Source organism: Maniola hyperantus, chromosome 25 (assembly GCF_902806685.2).
Source record: "Maniola hyperantus chromosome 25, iAphHyp1.2, whole genome shotgun sequence".
Classification (NCBI taxonomy): domain Eukaryota; kingdom Metazoa; phylum Arthropoda; class Insecta; order Lepidoptera; family Nymphalidae; genus Maniola; species Maniola hyperantus.
This window is the reverse complement of record NC_048560.1, coordinates 2,736,558-2,758,246: the sequence shown is the minus strand read 5'-3', so window position 1 is coordinate 2,758,246 and position 21,689 is coordinate 2,736,558. Positions and strand designations below refer to the sequence as shown.

At 38.1% G+C, this 21,689-nt stretch overlaps 1 pseudogene; it reads left to right on the top strand.

Annotated features, from left to right (window-relative positions):
- LOC117993964 (uncharacterized) overlaps positions 1-21,689 on the top strand; it is a 184,655-nt pseudogene that overhangs the window by 148,399 nt on the left and 14,567 nt on the right.

Genomic DNA, 21,689 nt, shown 5'->3' with positions numbered 1-21,689 from the left:
ACTTGACATTTTGTTTATCAAGTCAACAAGAAAAAGTGTTTGCGCATAGGTCAAAAGAAGCCGATATTAAATTTATATAAATTAAATATTAGATATAAAAAATCTGTTTTAGAATTTACAAGTGAAGCCCTTTCATATGATACCCCACTTGATATAGTTATTTTACTTCGAAAATTGAAAATACTAATTATTAGTTTATGACCACAATTTAATTTTTTTTGTGTAATGTAACCACAAATTCACGGTTTTCAGATTTTACCCCTAAAGCCAGCTAAAACACCCACCTACCTGCCAAATTTCATGATTCTAGGTCAACGGGAAGTACCCTGTAGGTTTCTTAACTGACTGACAGACAGACAGACAGATAGACAACAAAGTGATCCTATAAGGGTTCCGTTTTTCCTTTTGAGGTACGGAACCCTAAAAATCTGGAAAATCACAAACTCAGATACTTTTTCTAGAGCGTGTCTACATTTTATTGAGCTTGATCGATTGATATTCAAATGAGAATCAAACTAGGTACCTAGGTACTTATGTTTGTAATTTGTATAGAGAGCGCTAGGGCGTAAAAAAAAAACCGGCCAAGTGCGAGTCAGGCTCGCGCAATGAGGGTTCCGTACTACAGTCGTATTTTTTCGACATTTTGCACGATAATTCAAAAACTATGATGCATAAAAATAAATAAAAATCTGTTTTAGAATATACAGGTGAAGACCTTTCATATGATACCCCACTTGATATAGTCACTCACTTCGAAAGTTGAAAATACTAATTATTAGTTCATGACCACAATTTAATTTTTTTGTGTGATCTAACCCTAAATTCACGGTTTTCAGATTTTTCCCCAAATGTCAGCTATAAGACCCACATTCCTGCCAAATTTCATGATTCTAGGTCAACGGGAAGTACCCTGTAGGTTTCTTGACAGACAGACGGACGGACAGACAGACAGACAGACATCAAAGTGATCCTATAAGGGTTCCGTTTTTCCTTTTGAGGTACGGAACCCTAAAAACGTAAAAAAATCCTAAGGTAGTGTTTTTGTTCGCTAGGAATCTACAGTTACACGTGAAATATTTAAAATTAAAACAAAACTCCATAAAATTATGCAAAAATATGATGAAAAGCAAGTCGCTCATGTGTACAGAGCCTAAGTAATAAGCTTCATTCAAAATCTTACTTATACGCGTTTTTGTTCGTATTTGTATGGGAACTGGGACGCGAAACGTGATACTCCATGAGAATAATACACCGTTGACATTTCATATGTTTTTTCATATATTTCTTTGTGTTATTTTCGAAAACAACGGTACCGACTTGGACGTTTGTTTTGTCTGAAATGGATCTTTTTATCCGTTATTTCTCTTAATGGTAAGTGGTACACGAAATGGTACACGCTTTCTACACAACACAAATTCAAATAAGCTAGTCTAATATAATTTTTTTTTTCAGGCCTGAAGACAGCGGTCAGTACAGATGCCGAGTGGACTTCATCAGGTCACCCACCAAGAATACAAGGCTTAACCTCACAGTATTAAGTAAGTAGCAGAAATACAGGGTGTAACCAGAACGGTAGCAAAACTTAGCATTATTGTTATACTACCTATGTAAACACCAATAACCATTTGCCACATTTTGTAGTTCTAGTAATTTTAGTATTTTTCAAACCCGCAACGTTTAGCGTGCAAAACTCGCGTCAATACCCCGCCTACGACGTGGCATTGGCTCCGAGTGGTCTACTTACGCAACGTTTGTTGACCTAGGCTCAGTCGGATGTTTTATTTGCAATATATCGTGAACTTTTACAAAATTATAGGATTTTTTTATTTTCGCATTTTTTTTTGTGGTATCATATCAGTAATCCTCAGTACTATCACTTGTCTTCGTTTTTGCCAGCGTTCTGGTTACGCCCTATATAATTAATTTTCTTTATAATGTCTCTTTAAATCACAAGATATACCTACGTAATCTGCTGGACTGCAAGAGTCCGAAAATACCTACGCGGCCGAAATAAATGTACATCAAGCTTTACAAAGATATAGCAAATTTGTGTAGCACTGTCTCTGTCGCTGAGACCGACAAAACGTCATATAGGTATGAGTGACAAAGACAACGCTCTACAAAGCCGAAATGTCATTCTTCTAAAGGCCGATGTACATTACTTTCGGACGCGTACTGTACTCGTATATCCAACTATCTATATATTATCCAAAAAAAAAAAAATAACAGTTTACGTCTTTCTTTGACCTAGAATGCTTAAAAGTTCGTGATAAAACAATATCAATTTTAAGAAAAAAACCAGTTGGGTGCGAGTCAGACTCGCGCACCGAGGGTTCCGTACTACAATCATATTTTTTCGACATTTTGCACTATAATCGAATTTCATGGTTTATCAAATTGATTTATCAAGTCATGATAAAACCCCGTAAAATGTGTTTATTTTAACTAAAAAACCATTAAAAAAAATACAATATTTAATAAATAATAAGCCATCAATTTCGCTCGGGGTATATCAATATTGGACAAGGAAATGAAATCGTTTATCGGAGGGATATATTTAATTTCATCTCGAAGCAAGAATCCATTTCAGAGAGCCAATTGGGTGTCCTAATTGATTCCAGAGATATTGTTACGTCCACAAATTGCTTTTGCTATACAAAAAAAATAAAAACCGACTTCGTTACACAAACACTAAAAATTGAAAAATAATTTAATTTATTACCGAATATATTATGTATACAAGAGTTAATATAGTTCCATAATAATACTTTTTGGTGCCGGTGCCAATTAGCTTTAGCTGCGCGAATCGTCTAGACTTCATATTTTTATGGGACTCCACAATGGCACCTCATTGGCACCGACCCCAAAAAATATTATTATGGAACTATATTAACTCTTGTATACATAATATATTCGGTAATAAATTAAATTATTTTTCAATTTTTAGTGTTTGTGTAACGAAGTCGGTTTTTATTTTTTTTGTAAAAATTTTTTATTTCACAATTTTTAGTGGCCCCATGGAATTATGCTATGACTGGTTAAAAGTCTACTGTTTACTAAGCTATTACACTGATCGCGAGCAATTTACTCTTATCCGTTGAGGAGTTCCAGTATCTATCTTCGAAGATGTTCATCAGATCTTCACCAAATTGAAATGGGACCAACTTTGAAGTATACCCTTTCAAACAAAAAAATAATTTTCAAAATCGGTCTAGGCGTTTTCGAGTTATCGGGGAACATACATAAAAAAAAAAAAAAAAAAAAAAAAAAAAAAAAAAAAAGATTCCGACGAATTGAGAACCTCCTCCTTTTTTTGAAGTCGGTTAAAAACAGAACCCATCAAAAAAACCGGCCAAGTGCGCGTCAGGCTCGCGCGACGAGGGTTCCGTAATTCAGTCGTATTTTTTTCTACATTTTGCATGATAACTCAAAAACTATGATGCATAAAAATAAATAAAAATCTGTTTTAGAATGCACAGGTAAAGCCCTTTCATATGATACCCCTTTTGATAAATAGTTATCTTACTAGTTGAAAACACTAATTATTAGTTCATGACCACAATTTTTTTTTTTGTGTGATGTAACCACAAATTCACGCTTTTCAGATTTTTCCCCGAATGTCTGCTATAAAATCTACCTACATGCCAAATTTTATGATTCCAGGTCAACGGGAAGTACCCTGTAGGTTTCTTAACAGACCGACAGACAGACAATAAAGTGATCCTATAAGGGTTCCGTTTTTCCTTTTGAGGTACGGAACCCTAATAATACTCTGTCAAAGATGGGGGAGTTGACTTATACAACGTTTTTGGACAACCTCGCTGGCACAGTGGTGAGCGCAGTGGTCTTATATTCATATTTAATTTCATCTCGAAGCAAGAATCCATTTCGGAGAGCCAATTGGATGTCCTAATTGATTCCAGAGATATTGTTACGCTTACAAATTGCTTTTTTAGCAAAAGAACAGAACCCATCAAAAATAATGCTCGCGACTTCGTCCGCGTGGACTACACAAATTTCAAACCCCTATTTCACCCCCTTAGAAACGTCCAAATTGGGGACACAAACATATTAACAGTAAATAGTCGACTTTTTTGGTTATGAATTATGATAATGGGTTTTACTTAATATTACATGACTGGCACTAGTATAGTAAACATTGGGTAAAAAAGAGTTTTTTAGCATACTCTAGTACTAGTAGTGTTATAGATTATAGAGTACGCCTACATGATATAGAGTACAATACTCTATTTTAGGGGTTGTGCCGTTTTCATCCTATGACGTCTCATCCCAAGCATTTTTTTTTCTTAATTCAACCGATTTGTATTCCTTACTCATCCGACGGCAATTATTTGCTAATAATTGTTCCATAAGTATTCCTCAATCAACCGATGTTTATAATTTTGAAATAAGCCTGGGTTTTTATGTACGGTCTGACAAAAAATATTGTTATTATTTTCGTGTAGGTCGTATCGTGATATAATATTCACTACTTCTGGTATTGAATACGGTTGGCAACCCTAATGGGACGAGGGAGAGACAAAATCTTCTCCTTGAGATGAGTTGCTCGTTGGATTCCGCATGCAAGCTGTCGCCCTAAAATAGAATTTAAATAACATATCTCTTGGTGGAACTTCTAAAAACTTTCCATGTCACCCACGCAGATTAGTTTGAGAAAGTTATTACAACCTCGAAATGTAAACATATACCTACCTAGTTATGTAAATATATATGTTTTAAATTTTAATACGGACAATTCTATTAAATAAACTTAAATCTAAATTAAAATTACTCAAAAAATATTAAATTAAAACATAAAAACTTAAATAAACCTTACTAACTTAAAATTAAAAGTTATAAAACAATTTCTTAATTGACAGACAGACAGCCTGAATCACTGAAGTTACTTTGAATTAAATAGCTAATTAGGGTTCCGTACCTCAAAAGGAAAAACGGAACCCTTATAGGATCACTTTGTTGTCTGTCTGTCTGTCAAGAAACCTACAGGGTACTTCCCGTTGACCTAGAATCATGAAATTTGGCAAGTAGGTAGATCTTATAGCTGACATTTGGGGAAAAATCTGAAAACCGTGAATTTAGGGTTAGATCACACAAAAAAAATTAAATTGTGGTCATGAACTAATAATTAGTATTTTCAACTTTCGAAGTGAGTGACTATATCAAGTGGGGTATCATATGAAAGGTCTTCACCTGTACACTCTAAAACAGATTTTTATTTATTTTTATGCATCATAGTTTTTAAATTATCGTGCAAAATGACGAAAAAATACGAATGTAGTACGGCACCCTCATTGCGCGAGCCAGACTCGCACTTGGCCGGTTTTTTTTACTTATGGTGTGGCTCCACTGGCGAACATTCGGCAAATCTTTGGCAAACAGTCGTTGGTCGGGTCGGCGTCAATCGTAAAATTAGAATCGTAAGAGTAAAATCTTAGCCCTAAAACTAAACTTGAAATTTACAGTGTACTTGTCAGACCATCCAATAGTGTATTAAGATAAGATAGAAAGATTTATATGATAAGGTTATTATCGATCTGACAAAGTCATATTATAATGATTAAAAGATCCCAAAAAAAATATCAGAATAAAAAAAAACTTATATGCATGCCCTATTTGGTGCAGCACTTGTGTAACTAATGCTTTGACGTTATGAAGATACATACTTCACCTATTTACTTAAAGCCGTTATTCTTTCACAGTACCTCCAGAGCGGCTGATTATCCTGAACCAAGAGGGCGACGAGATCAAAGGAGGAGTTCTCGGGCCTTATGATGAAGGAACTGAAGTCAACCTGACTTGTGTGGCTGTTGGAGGTAAGGCCTTTCTTTAATCCTAATCGAAAATTCGGAGTTGTGTGCGTTTTAAAGCAATTGGACCGATTCTCTTATACACAATCTCTAAACTAAACTAAATTAACAGGTCTAAATGTAGTGCTATCCTTTTCCGCAAGCAACATTATGAAAGGGATAGCAATAGATTTAGACGTGTCATTTTGGTTTAGTTTAGGGATTGTGTACACCGGAATTAGCCTCAATGTCTCTTGAGCTACGCTGCGCGACGCGACGCGGCGCGGCAAGTACATATCAGTACCCTTATTATAAATGTGAAAGTGTGTTTGTTTGTTGGTTTGTCCTTCAATCACGTCGCAACGGTACAACGGATTGACGTGATTTTTTGCATCGGTATAGATAAAGACCTGGAGAGTGACATAGGCTACTTTTATACCGGAAAATCAAAGAGTTCCCGCGGGATTTTTGAAAACCCAGTTCCTCGCGGACGAAGGCGCGGGCATCAGCTATAGTTATATATAAGTTGGTAATTTGGCAGCAGCAGAGCAGGGTGCTGCCGCGTCGCGTCGCGTCACGCAGCGCAGCGCAAATGCGTTTCGATCATTTAATATCACTTGATTTAATGGTGAAGAAAAATATCGCGAGAAAACCTGAGATTTCTCCATAATCTTCTCAAAGGCGTGTGAAGTCTGTCAATCCGCACTCGGCCAACGTAGTAGACTATGGCCAAACCCTTCGCATTCTGAGAGTATACCTGTACTCAGTAGTGCACCGGCGATGGGTCGATGATGATGACACGATATCTGTAAAATATTACAATCGTGAATCGAATCAAAATGGAATTTATTTAACCTTTTTAAAAAACCGGTCAAGTCGAGTCTGACTCGCGCACCGAGGGTTCCGTACTACAGTCGCATTATTTCGATATTTTGCACGATTAATCAAAAACTATTATGCATAAACATAAATTAAAGTTTGTTTTGGAATTCCCTTTCATATGATACCCCACTTGGTATATTATCTTACTTTGAATGTTTAAAATAGATACTAATTATTTGTTCAACATTTTAATATTTTTTGTGCTGTAACCACAAATTTGCGGTTTCAGTTTTTTTTTAAAAGAATATTAGCCAAGTTAATTGCTGACTAATATTCCCCCTTTCGCCTCAAATTAAGCGTAAAGCTTGTGCTAGGAGTAGGTACGACAATAGTGCAACGGGTGGGATTCGAACCGGCTACCTTTCTTTTTTCAGTCCGCTCCTTTAACCGTTGAGCTATCGAGGCTTTTATTCCTTTACTTGTGCTATAAAACCTACCTACCTACCAAACTTCATGATTCTAGGTCAACGGGAAGTACCCTATAGATTTTCTTGACAGACACGTCAGACAGTCTGACAACAAAGTGATCCTATAGGGGTACCTTTTTTCTTTTAGGTAGGTACGGAACCCTAAAAAGAACAAGAACCAGCTCTCAACCAATATGCCAGAGAGGTCCTACAAAACCCGAAAAGAGGCTGTGAATTGTGAATTGGCCTTTTTTCTAAAACAACCAAACAAAAGTTCGACTTTGATAGGGGTTGAAAACGGGTAGACAATGCCTGAGTCCAATTCATTCGGGGTAATTGTTCAGTTAGGGGCGGGGGAAACCGGTAGGGGAGCCTTGTCAAGCACACTTCGGGTTTGAATTGTTTCCCAATTAACCGGGAACGCGGTGGGTTCTAAATGTGGGTTAAATGATACGAGAGGTAAAAAGGTCTGTAGGGTATAGTCGAGATGGTAATCGGGGAGGGAACGCCCCGTACACCTGCAGAGCCCCCGCGCTAACCCGGTGCGGGTGACGTGCGGGTGCCTCATACCCCGATTGCCATCTCAACCTGTCGCATACTAAACTTAAACTGATAAAGGTAAACTAGTATTTTATCGTCTGTCGTATAAGTCCCGCAAATTGTTATTGCGGTGGAACCTGTAGGGCGATTGTCTAAAACCTGCATCAATCATTATTACAATCTCAATTGTTCTGATTGGCTGAATTTGTGCGATTCTTGTTGCAACAATGAGCAACAATGCATTGTGGCCAATAGTGAGCGAGCATTAACCAATCAGAGATGATTGCGATCGTGACATTGTAGCTGTCAAACAACCGCGGTAGGGCCACAGGTCTCATTAATCGAAATGACGTCATTTTGACGTCATTGACGTATATTTAAGTAAAATATACCATCATCTCGAAACTTTAGTCTAGTGCTGACGTCACTTAAATGGCGGCCACGCGCATTAGCAATTTGCGGGACTTATAAATTGACCCAACTGTTGATGATCAAAACACACTCAAATCGAGTTCCAAGAACATTATGAACACGTTGTGGTTAATTTGTTTGGAGTAAAGTTAGTTAAAGCAAAGTTAATTCACAGGTTATTTATAAGTTCATAGCGCCATAAGATTAAAGGGAAGTTTCACCTCACGACGATGCAAGTTAGATTGACTTTAATGCCCTCGCTGCGAGGACTTGGAACTTTTCCTATGAACTTATTCCCGTCCCCTGGTTCATATACTGCACTTATTCTTATGAGTAAGTAAGTAAGTAGTTGTAAGTACTACACAGTGGCGTATTTGCAGTCTTGGCCGCCCTAGGCCATGTAGTAAGTTCAATTCGGTCAAACTCATCCGGCTATGATCAGTGATACCCGTGCGAAGCCGGGGGCGGGTCGATAGTCTAACTTAAAACTAACAGAGGAGGACGTGCTTTAATGTATGCATGTAAATGTGTTTAATGTGGGCTCTTCTCAGACCTGGGCGCGTTGGGAACCCTCGTAGCTTTAGTTTTAAGTTTGCGTAATAATTATCACCACTATATCTTAGAAATCCAACATCTGACCATCAAAAAGAGTTATTAATTACCTATTTTGAATAAATCATTTGACTTTGACTTTGACTTTGTATTTTGGATAACCCCCCCTGTGTAATAATCACAAAGAAATAATAATTTATTTTTGACATAGGCAACATCCCTATTGAGTATGTTTTCATTGTTTTAAATTGAAACCCTCGTCCACTTAATTTAGTCGTTTGTCAAAACCCTTAACGGTTAACCTTTTGTTTTAAATACTTCTCAAATAAGTATAATAATAATTCATTTATTGCGTAATTGTAAGTATAAGAAAGATGTTACATAAATTATTAAGTGCAATTTTAAAATTAGTGTGGATTATTAGGCTACAATGTCGACTAGTTGTAGCCTTTTCAAGATAAAATTTTTATATAGTCATCAACTATTACTTAATGTAACCATCAAAAAATAATTAACCAGGTTCAAACTATATATAGTCACATAACATACAAACGCTAGCGCATTTCAGTGGAGTACAGCGACATCTAGTTGTAAAGGTCAACGACAGTACACACATTTAGAAGAACGCATCTAAAGCACGATATTTTTCAGTAGGTATCAAAGCGCTACTACGCGCTACTTAGCAGTGATAGCCTAATGGTTAAGACTACATCGGCCTCCTAGTTGCGGGGTCCGAGGTTCGATCATGGGCACGCACCTCTAACTTTTCAGTTATATCACTTGCTTTGAGGTTGAAGAAAAATATCAAGAAGCTTGCCTGAGAGTTCTCTACGACGTTGTCAAAGGTCTGTGAAATCTCCCAATCTGCGCTTGGCCAGCGTGGTGAACAATGGCCTAAACCCTTCTCATTCTGAGAGGTTAGAGCCCCTGCTCAGTAGTGAGCCGGTGATGGGTTGTTGTTGATGATGATAATGATGATGATATTTAAAAACTTATTGCCTGATATTAATTGCATTAGCATGGGCGTTATAAATGCCTTCAATTACAATTATTTTTCTACACTACAATACAATGATTTTTTCTAACTACCCTCATGTAAGAAAGTTGTTTTTCTTTGTGTACAGGTCGTCCAGTCGCCCGCGTGTCTTGGTGGAAGTCACACGCGTTGCTGGCTAATTCGGAGGCTCGCGCTGCTCTGTCATTCACACTACAGCGAAGTGACTATGGCACTGAGATTACTTGCCAGGTGATATGTTTAACCATGTTATAATTTGAGCCAAAGTAATATTAGCCATTAATCATTACTCATATTATAAATGCGAAAGTATGTCTGTTTGTTGGTTTGTCCTTCAACCACGACGGGTATTGTGATTTTTGATCTTATTTTTTTTTCAATAAAATAATTTAATTTATTTTTTTAACAGGCAGTGACTGACCCCTCCATCATGCCGCTCTCAGAAAATCTCACCATTGATGTCAACCGTAAGTAATTTCATAATTTTTCCAAAAACTTGCTTTTGTATAGAAAATTGAATCAAAATGGGCCCAGTAGTTTTCAGAAAATTGGTACTTAGCAGAATAAAAAATTAAAAATCGGCCAAGTGCTAATCGGGCTCGCGCGCGAAACAAGAAAAAACACTTTTTAATTTTCATGGCGGGCATTTTGAAATTTTTATATTTTGTTGTTAAGCGGCAATAGAAATACACATTCTGTGAATATTTTGAAAATTTGAACTCTAAAAAAAATTAAATTGTGTATTTACTAAAGAATATTAATACAGATCATTCAGAATTCATAAATCTCGAAAGCCTTGGAAGCTGCCGTAGTACGCATATAATAGGCCCATTTACATCCCGCGAGATGTTAATCCAAACTTTGTAATTGACAGCTCGATGATGTGTGTGAAAGCGCCTTTACAGCTGAATGAAATATGAACGAATGTTCCAGACGGTTTTGATATTATACTTTTATACCAGCACTAGCTGATACCCGCGACTTCGAACGCGTGGATTTAGGTTTTTAAAATCCTGTGGGAATTCTTTGATTTTCCGGGATAAACGTAACATATATGTCACTCTCCAGGTCTTTAACTATACTCATGCAAAAAATAATGTCGATCCGATGCGCAGTTGAGATGTGATTGAAGGACAAACCAACAAGCAAACACTCTTTCGCATTTATAATAGGGGTAGTGATTTTCATTAAAAAAAATAAAAAAAATTGTGTACTAAATAATAATACAGATCTTCACAAACCGGTCTCAGAAAGGAATTCATAAATCTCGAAAGCTAATAAAAAAAAAACTCGAAAGAAAATAAAAAATCAGTACCGTATTTACTGCAACACACTTTCGAGTTAATTAAGCTTTCAGGATTCCATGCGGTTGCATTGTAATTGAAAATGACAATACGCATCTGTGAGTTCTTTGTGTGGTCATTACAAAACGGATTTACGGGAAACGGAGCGAACTTTGCTGATTTGTAGCCGATAATGCAGTTAATATAAAATTCAGTCTTTAGCGTTTAAACTATCGTGAGTGATTTCCATTATCTCTACATAGTATAAAATAAAGTCGCTTCCCGCTGTCTGTATGTATGAACGCGTAGATCTTTTAAACTACGCAACGGATTTTAATGCGGTTTTCACCAATAGTAATAGGGGGGTAAGGGGGTGCACTAACATCTTAACACCCCAAATGTCAACCTCACCTGCACGCGGTGCCCCCTGCGAATCAGCGAACGAGATATGACGACCGAAGAATGGCGGGATAACCATTCCAAATGGCTTGACTTTAAATAACACAGACCAGAGACGGGCAGCAGCGTCACTGGTGCGAAATGGCCTACAGCCCTGCGCTGACCACCCCGCCTGCCCAGCGTGGTCAGTATGGGCATTACTTCTAATGAGCAGCGCCAACAGACAAAGGCCCCCAGTTCCCGGCAGCCCTGCTTTTCCCGATTACGGTAAGGTGGTGGGGAGCGGGTGGATGAGGAAGGCTGAGGACCGTGTTTGGTGGCGTGCTCTTGGAAAGGCCTATGTCCAGCAGTGGACGCAAACAGGCTGATGGATTGGATTGGATTTCACCAATAGATAGAGTGATTCAAGAGGAAGGTTTATATATATATACTTAGTTTAATATTGTTTTGTGTTAATTTGATGAAATATGACGATATTTGAACAAGATGTCGGAGTATCTACATTGCACCCATGCGAAGCCGGGGCGGGTCGCTAGTATATAATATCTCTCATCCGGCTTTACTCACGTGTTTAGTCGACTTTAGCCCGACTAGTTTCGAGCCCATCCGGGGTTCTTTTTCAAAGGGAGTCAGTTCGCGCACGCGTCGCGGCTAAGATTGCGCGCCGCAGCCCGCACAGCCTGTTGTTGACCCCGGATTCGGACCCCGGTTCGAAACTAGTCGGGCTAACGTCAACTAAACACGTGATTAAAGCCGAGTACAAATTCAGTGTTTAGTTGTTTTTTAATTAAAAAGTTGCAGTAAAACTTGTACATATATACAAATTTATTACTGTACTAATCATGCCCGTGTAGAATGGTGCCAAGAATACTGGCTGTTTCCACGGTGAGCAGTCAGGCTGATTTTTTACGCAAAAAGACGAGTCAGCGAAGTCGCAAGCATCGTCTATTTTGCACAGAGATAGCTTGCATTCTGGGGACAGGCATAGGATCCTTTTTATCCCGGATAATTAAAGAGTTCTCGCCGCATTGAAAGAAAATCTAAATTCTAAATAAATAAATAAATAAAATCTTTAATATCTTTACAAACATGTAGTTTAACAAGCTTTAGTGTAAGGCCTTAAATCGAAGTGGTCGAAAATCGAAGACACGAGAAAAACTATTGTACTAGGTAAATAGGTATATACCTAGCAAAATGGAAAGGATTTTTTGTTCCATTTCTAAAATGTTTTCTGTTCCTTGTTTGTTTTTTTTTTACTTTACTTTTATTTAGAGAATTATATTAAAGAGTTCTCACGGAATTAAAAAAAGCTAAACAGAAGTGGTCTAAATCGAAGGCACTACCAAGAAAAACTATGTATTAAATGTTTACCTACTTTGCAAAATGCAAAGAATTTCTCGTTGCATTTCTAAAATGTTTTCTGTTCTTTGCTTGTTTTTTTAAGTTTAATTTTATTTAGAACACAAGAATGTAGGGCATTCAGATGTCAGCTGTTATTTTTAATTAATGATACACTGGAATTTCCTTCTTTTGTTTGTGTCGACATTTTAAATGACCTATTTAACAAAATGCCGGAATAGATTTAAAAAGTTGATAGGCCTTAGGCTGAGATCTATAGAGCGCACTTTCACTTTGCCCAGACTTAAGATTGAGTTAAAACGAAACAGATTTATGTGAGAGACATAGATCTGTCTCGTTTTAACTCTGTCTTAAGTCTAAGCTAAGACAGAGTGCGCTCTATAGATCTCACCCTGAGTCCCGTAGGCTTGATAATAAAGGCCTTGTTATTATATTATTATTATTTTCTTTAAAACTTTATGTTCAAAATAAATTTTTTGTTGAGTTCAGAAATTTTAACAGAGTTCGTATAAGTATCTATGTATGTATTTTGTACGTGTGAATATACTTAGGCTTTAAAAAATCCCGCGAGAAACCTTTGATTTTCCGGGATAAATAGTAGCCTATGCCACTCTCCAGGTCTTAAACTATACCCATGCAAAAGATCTGTTGCTCCGTTGCAACGTGATTCAAGGACAAACCAACAAACCAATAAACCAACAAACAAACACACTTTCACATTTATTATATTATGCGCACATTTATACTAAAAATTTCAAAATGGTCGCCACGAAAATTGAAATAAAATAAAAGTGTTATTTCTTGTACGATGAAACGGAACCCTGCGTGTGCTAGTTTGACTCGCACTTGACCGGTTTTTTTTAATTGTTATTCTCATAAACTATACTACTCACGACAGTTCAACCCGCAGACTATTTTACTCCTCGGTTCAACCTTATTAAACTAACCCCTTGTCCACAGTTCGACCACTCTGGGTGCGACTGTTGGGTGGCAAGCGACCCCTGGTAGCAGGACAGAGTACAGAGCTGGTGTGCCAAGCAGTTGGCGCGCGTCCCAAACCCAACATTTCTTGGTGGAAAGGCGGTACCCGGCTGAAGACTATCAGAGAAACTGTAAGTGACTAACACAGAATCGCTAATCGTTACTTAAGATTGAGTTAAAACGAGACAGATTTATGTGATAAATATAGTTCTGTCTCGTTTTAACTAAACTTAAGTAACGATTACGCGACTCTGAGTACGGCTGTAAATCCCGAATATAAATGGACAGCCTACAGATAAGTCTATAGAACTCGGCAGAACAAACTTTAATTATTTTATTAGTCACTAGCTCATGCTCGCGACTCCATCCGCGTGGACTACACAAATTTTAAACCCCTATTTCACCCCCTTAGGGGTTGAATTTTCAAAAATCCTTTCTTGGCGAATGCCTACGTTATAATAGCTATCTGCATGCCAAATTTCAGCCCAATCCGTCCAGTAGTTTGAGCTGTGCGTTGATAGATCAGTCAGTCAGTCAATCTTTTTATACTATATTTAGAAGAAGAAGAAGATTCGGGTATCGTAGGTGCTACGATCGCAAAGCCGATTCGTCCACTGCAATAGGGTCTTGCACTAATAAAATGACGAGATTTATTGTATAGCGGTAGTTTATGGGGCTAGAATTCATTATTAAAGAAAATGATTTTAAAAAAAACATGACTTTTATTTATTTTTAACATGAACGTCACGCTGTACGCAAGGTGATTAATGACGTCACAATCCGAAAACGACAATTTTTTTCAATTTTTAGGGTTCCGTACCTCAAAAGGAAAAACCTTGATCACTTTGTTGTCTGTCTGTCTGTCTGTCTGTCTGTCAAGAAACCTACAGGGTACTTCCCGTTGACCTAGAATCATGAAATTTGGCAGGTAAGTGGGTCCTATAGCTGGCTTTAGGGGAAAAATCTAAAAACCGTGAATTTAGGGTTAGACCACACAAAAAAAATTAAATTGTGGTCATGAAATAATAATTAGTATTTTCAATATTCGAAGTAAGATAACTATATCAAGTGGGGTATCATATGAAAGGGTTTTACCTGCCCATTCTAAAACAGATTTTTTATTTATTTTTATGCATCATAGTTTTTATATTATCGTGCAAAATGTCGATAAAAAACGAGTGTAGTACGGAACCCTCAGTGTGCGAGCCTGACTCGCACTTGGCTGGTTTTTTTTAATGTATGTACAATGTACATAATTTTTTTTAGTATAAATTCACAGTTCGTAAGGGACTTTCCTCATTGATTAAAGTAATCTTGAATCTTCCTATGGTTCTGCTCATTTAAATTCGTTCCATAGTCACGATTTTGAGATCAAGTAGGTATCCGCTTTCTAACATGTTCCTATGCCTACCATTTGCAATTCCTTTAATGACTAATCCATTGTGATCAAATCAATAGTATTGTTCGTTTGCGATCATTAAGAGAACCCGATCTGTATCGTGATTCATTTCAAGATTAAAATCACCGATATCTATAACAGATAAACTATTGACAATAGTAGAAAGGTCAGCGATACCCTACATGCATTATTTAATTGGCAATTGATATGAGAACAAATTTCTATGTAGGTACATTCGTTTATGGACTAATTTGCTTGGCGATTGTTACTCAAAAACGTTACCATGTAAACTTTGGTTATTATGGTAAATGCATTTCTAGTTCTGAGTCATAAACGTTACATACATATATTTGTAGTAGCGCTGAAACTTAAATTAATATGTCTTGGACTGTAGTAATAAAATTAAGTGTTTGTAGGGTTCCGTACTTCAAAAGGAAAAACTGAACCCTTATAGGATCACTTTGTTGTCTGTCTGTCAAGAAACCTACAGGGTACTTCCCGTTGACCTAGAATCATGAAATTTGGCAGGTAGGTAGATCTTATAGCTGACATTGTGACACGCGGCCAAGTGCGAGTCCGGCTCGCGCAATGAGGGTTCCGTACTACAGTCCTATTTTTTCGACATTTTGCACGATAATTCAAAAACTATGATGCATAAAAATAAATAAATATCTTTTTTAGAATGTACAGGTGAAGACCTTTCATATGATACTCCACTTGATATAGTCACTCACTTCGAAAGTTGAAAATACTAATTATTAGTTCATGACCACAATTTTTTTTGTGTGATCTAACCCTATTTTCACGGTTTTCAGATTTTTCCCCAAATGTCAGCTATAAGATCTACCTACCTGCCAAATTTCATGATTCTAGGTCAACGGGAAGTACCCTGTAGGTTTCTTGACAGATAGACAGACAAACAGACAACAAAGTGATCCTATAAGGGTTTCGTTTTTCCTTTTGAGGTACGGAACCCTAAAAATTTAAAAATATTTGTCGTTTACGCCTTGTACAGCGCGCAGCGTGACGTTAATTATTTTATTATAATAAGTAAAAATCATTATTTTTTAAAGTATTCTCTTTAATAATGAATTCTAACCCATTAAACTACTGCTATACAAAAACGACATTTTATTACTACAGTCGAAGACCCTATTGTAGTTTGAGATTTCTTGTACGAATGGTAAGGAACCCTTCGTGCGCGATTCCGTAATCCACTTGACCGGTTTTTTTGGACAGACGTCATCGGATGGCAACGTGACTAGCAGTATCCTGACCCTGGTGCCCTCTATAGAAGATGCTGGCAGGGTGTTGTCATGCAGGGCAGTGCAGCCTACGCTCTCTCATTCTACACACGAAGACGGGTGGAAGCTGGAGATACAACGTAAGTTTGCTTCAAACTCCCATTTTACCCCCTTAGGGGTTGAATTTTCAAAAATCCTTTCTTAGCAATGTTTATCATAATACAAATTATATTAGATACTAAAAATTAAAAATTTTAAAATTTCCGTGGAAATTCTTTAATTTTCCGGGATAAAGCCTATGTCCTTCCCCGGGATATAAGCTAACTCTGGCCGTGAAAAGCTAGCAGACAGACAGACAGACACACTATCACATTTATAATATTAGTATGGAAGTATGGATATTATGGATTATGCATTTTGTTTTGAATAATTGTGGTTAAGAAAATATCAGTGATTTTCTTTACATAACGGGTATCATTGATGTAAAATTATGAAGTCGATATTGATGAATGTTAAAAAAAACCAGTCTTTTTGAATTGGGTATGTGACTCCAATTTTTTTATTACTTTACTATAAACTAGGATAAAAATAATGACGTAAACTGAAAAAAACTAATTAAATTGATCAAATAACAAAAATAGTTATAATATAGTAATAATATTTATCAAATTCAAAAGCAGGAAAATACCCAATTACAAATACTTTATGCGAAATAGTAGGTACTTAAAGCTCTCGACATCTTGACTTTATAATGCCTTCTATCTGTATTTTCGCCCCGTACCAAACTTTCAATCAGTTTGTTATTTCACAGATTTGCCAGTAGTGAAGTTGGAGTTGGGAGCCAACTTGGACGCGGACAAAGTTGTGGAAGGATCGGATGTGTACTTAGACTGCATGGTGCGGGCGAACCCGTGGCACACACATGTGTATTTCACCCATAATGTAAGTATCTATTTGTAGTTACGTTCATAGTTCCGGCATTTTTGTTTTATTAATTTTGAGTTACTCAGCGGGTGATGGAGAGAGTTATGCTTGGAGTTTCTCTACGTGATCAAATCAGAAATGAGGAGATCCGTAGGAATACTAGAGTAGTTTTAGTTAAAATTCTCTGGTCTGGTCTGGGTACGGCTGTGGCTAGTTACCACCCTACCAGCAAAGCTATAAAGCCGCTAGCGTCAGTCAGATCAGGGCCTATGGGCCTCATAAGAAAGCTCAGAGTCACTCAGCGGGCGATGGAGAGAGCTATGCTTGGAGTTTCTCTACGTGATCAAATCAGAAATGAGGAGATCCGTAGGAGAACTAAAGCCGACATATCTCAACGGATTGCGATGCTGAAGTGGCAATGGGCAGGGCACATAGTTCGTAAAACCGAAAGACGTTGGGATCTCAAGGTGCTGGAATGGCGACCTCGCACCGGAAGACGCAGCGTTGGAAGACCCCTACTATGTGGACGGACGACATCAGACGAGTCGCGGGGAGCCGCTGGATTCAGGCGGCGCAAGACCGTGGCGTGTGGAAGTCCCTACAAGAGACCTATGTCCAGCGTGGACGTCTATCGGTTGATGATGATGATGATATGGTTTTCATTCCATCGTGGTTCCGATTTCACTCAGTCGTATTTCACCATAGTAGTTCGAATTGGTTTGTTTGGAGAAACGAAAAGTGCTTTTTGAATGTACTGAAATTAATTTAAAAGCGCGTTGGATGCGTGCCGGACACATCACGTGTGTGTTTCAGGCTTAACATACATATGGACATTAAATCCATGGAAATTCGAACCTACCCACTTTTCATTATTTGCCCTATTTAATTATTCGTTTCACAGTATTTATTTTCCGAGCGATAAATGAAATTCAAATATCAATAATTGATGAACTCGCTTAAAATATAACGCAACTGTTTTATATTTAATTTTCGGTTTGGTGTTTAAATTATTTTTGATTTACAAAAATTTGTAGCGTAATGTTAAATGGTATTATACTTATAATCCGCGACAGGTTGAGATGATCGGGGTATGGATGATAGGCGTGAGGACCCGCACGTCACCCGCGCTCGCCCGCAATGGGTTAGCGCGGGGGCTGGCGGATGTGCGGGGCGTTCCCTCCCCGATTGAATAGGAAAAGGATTCGGCTAGCGCCTCGTCCTTTCAAAATCACTTGAGAAGTCCTCGGTTTCGCCTCGGCTTTCCAATAATACTCGGCCAATTACTGTAATCCTACTAATATTATAAATGTGAAAGTGTGGATGATTAAATGTTTGTTGTTCAATCACGCAAAAACGGCTAAACGGATTTGGATGAAATTTGGAATGGAGATAGACTATACCCTGGGTTAACACATAGGCTAGTTTTTATTCCGGAAAATCAAAGAGTTTCCGCGGGATTTTGAAAAATGTAAATCCACGCGGACGAAGTCGCGGACATCAAATAGTGTACTATAACAATGCTAACTAATGCAATAATTGATCTCTTCTCCCTAGGGTGTGACAGTGAAGCCGGGTCCAGGTGTGGTGGTGGCCAACCAGAGTTTGGTTCTCCAAAGAGTTTCCCGACGTGTGGCGGGGGCCTACGTCTGTATTGCCAGAAATAGTCTAGGAGACGGTGCCAGCGATCCTCTGGTTTTGGACGTTAAGTGTAAGTAACAACCGTAAACAGTAACTTTAAGAGCCCTCGCCCACGGCGACTTTTTGTAGCGATGCTGTCGCGCGTTTACTAAACGCACGCCAGCATCACTACTAACGCGTGTTAGTCGCATTTGCAACGTGCTACTGCATCGCGCCTGTATCGATGCAAACGCGCGACTTTGTCGGATGACATCGGGGGAAGAACGGAGAGAGGGTGGCGCGTGAATAGAGAACCGAGCATCAGTGCAACATTTTTTCTCGTTTGCATCGACACAGAAGCGCGACAAATTCGCGTTTGCATCGCGACTGAATCTGAGACCGTGGGCGAGGGCACACAGCTAGCGACTGCTTCGCGACTGTATCGATGCGGACGCGCGACAGCATCGCTACTGTATCGCTACAAAAAGTCGCCGTGGGCGAGGGCTCTAAGGGGCGGACCAACAAGTTCTAACCGGAAAGAGAAACAAGAATTTCGCAATTGTGTAGAATATAATGAACTAATCGGTCTGTATGTTTGTGTATAGATAGCCCGATGTGCAGAACACAGCAAGCAGGGGTGTTGCGGGCGGCGAGAGGAGAAGTTGTCGAGATTGACTGCGAAGTCGATGCCAACCCTAAGGTAAGTTACTTTTAGGGTTCCGTGCCCGAACGGTGCCAATGGAACTTTCAGCGTTTCAGCGAGAAGCTACTTTTTACCTTTTAAGTCAGTTAAGGAAAAATAGACTAAACTAAAAAGTAAACACTATTTTATCCTCTTCAGGGTTAAATTTTCAAAAATCCTTTCTTAGCGGATGCCTATGTCATAGTAGCTATCTGCATGCCCAATCCGTCCAGTAGTTGGAGCTGTGCTTTGATAGATCAGTCAGTCAGTCAGTCAGCGACCTTTTTCTTCTATATATATATATATACTATATATATATATATATATTAGACTAGCTGATGCCCGCGACTTCGTCCGCGTGGATTTACGTTTTTCAAAATCCTGCGGGAACTCGTTGATTTTCCGGGATAAAAAGTAGCCTATGTGTTAATCCAGGGTATAATCTATCTTCATTCCAAATTTCAGCCAAATCCGTTCAGCCGTTTTTGCCGTGATTGAGTAACAAACATCGGAACATCCACACTTTCACATTTTAAATATTTTTTTTTATTCGTAACTATGCAACTTTTTTTTTTTTAATATTACAATAAAACTTAAAGCTAGCCTTATCTAATTACTATATAAATCATGACCGCGTGGAATGGTGCCAAGAATACTGGCTGCATTTCCGCGTGGACAGCCAGGCTGATCCGTTGCGCAAAAATGAGCCAGCCCTTCTGTCACCAGATGAGGCTATTAATCGCGGTGAAATTTCTCGTAAAAATTTTTAGCACTAAGACTCATTTAAATTAATATTAGGATTAGGATTAAATTAAATAAATACTAAAATTATACGTGTTTTACCACAGGAGCCGATGACATTACCACTGGTGGTTCAACAGTACAACACACTCCAAGCTCGAACTCAACACTTTTTCGATGAATTCGCAAAACAGCCTTGGTAAAGTATTACCCCTGCCTATATTATTGTAAAAAAAATATTTTTTTTAAAAAGAAGAAGTTAAAAAATACATATACAATAGTACGGGAGTCCAAGAGCCTTCTGCCGCGCTCGATTAAATCCCAAAATCCCGCTTAGGCTCTCCTACTATGGGCGCTTGGGCCCTCATCCGTGAAATCACGGATCCGTAAAAATACGAATCGAATGAGTACGTATTTGTATAACAAAGCACAAAGGTCCTTAAAACAGCATTTACAACCGCTGTGGAACCAAGTCCCATCGGCGGTGTTCCCACTAGATTACAACATGGGGTTATTCAAGGGGCGGACCAACAAATTCCCTAAAAGGCCGGCAACGCATCGGCAGTTCCTCTGGTGCTGCAAAATGTTCATGGGCGGCGGTAATCACTTAACATCAGGGTGACCCGCATGCTCGTTTGCTCGCTATCCTCCATTTAAAAAAAAATACCATGGAGGGAAAATCACGGGAAAATGGTCTTGATTGACATCTGCTTACTCAAGCAGATTTATGTACAGTTAACTTGAAAGTACCAATCAGGGTTCATAATTTTTTAGAGTTTAGGAGATGAGTTCTAACACCACAGTTTATTGTTTAGACAGATACTTGTACATGGTTAAACACGTCAGCCGGACTACGGCTGGTACAATGTACCGCCAGCAACACTGTGGGACGGCAGGACACTCCTTGCTTATTCCACATATTACACGCAGGTAACTAACTTACTTTTTTAAACCTCTAGAAATATGTTTTGTGTGAAAAATCGAAGACAAACATTCATACGCCTTAAAGCATATTTTGTACTCCGTTTTTCTTTTAATACTAGACATATACAGGATGTAACCAGAACGCTAACAAAAACGAAAACCAAAAACAGCATTTTTGTCTGATCTTTTTCTATATAAAAAATGAATCGCTAAATGTGTTGCTGATCGCAAATCTCGAGAACAGCTGAACCGATTTCGCTAATTCTTTTTTATAATATTCCTTGAAGTACGAGGATGGTTCTTACGGAGAGAATTTTTAAAAAATTGTAAGTATTAAAAAAAATAAAAAATTAAAGAATCGACTGTTATTCCTTGAAGTACGAGGATGGTTCTTACGGAGAGAATTTTTAAAAAAATTGTAAGTATTAAAAAAAATAAAAAATAAAGAATCGACTGTTAGGCGGTACGCTGTTCGCCGGGTCAGCTAGTTTCTAATAGAATTGCATTCATTTCGTTCTATTT